The following is a 435-nucleotide window of genomic DNA, read 5'->3' as shown; positions in this document are numbered from 1 at the left end:
ATGGCATATCCGTGAGGCAAGTTACCAGCTCTTTGGCAACTGTCACAGTTACGCACAAACTCTCGGGAATCTTTATAGACAGTAGGCCAGTAGAAGCCACATTGGAGGACTTTAGTGGCTGTTCGCTCACTTCCAAAATGTCCTCCATATTGTGATCCATGGTAGTGCCATAGGATCCTTTGTGCTTCTTCTCTGGGTACACATCTGCGGATCATTCCGTCTGCACATCTCTTAAAGAGATATGGTTCATCCCAGAGGTAGTACTTAGCATCTGAAATTAATTTCTTTCTTTGCATTCTGCTGTACTCCTGGGGTATGAACCTTACAGCTTTATAGTTTGCAATATCTGCAAACCATGGAGCTTCCTGAATGGCAAAGAGTTGCTCATCTGGGAAAGTCTCAGAGATCTCAGTAGAAGGGAGGGACGCCCCAGCT

Source organism: Arachis duranensis, chromosome 4 (assembly GCF_000817695.3).
Source record: "Arachis duranensis cultivar V14167 chromosome 4, aradu.V14167.gnm2.J7QH, whole genome shotgun sequence".
Lineage (NCBI taxonomy): Eukaryota > Viridiplantae > Streptophyta > Magnoliopsida > Fabales > Fabaceae > Arachis > Arachis duranensis.
The sequence above is the reverse complement of the archived record's forward strand: the minus strand, read 5'-3'. Positions refer to the sequence as shown.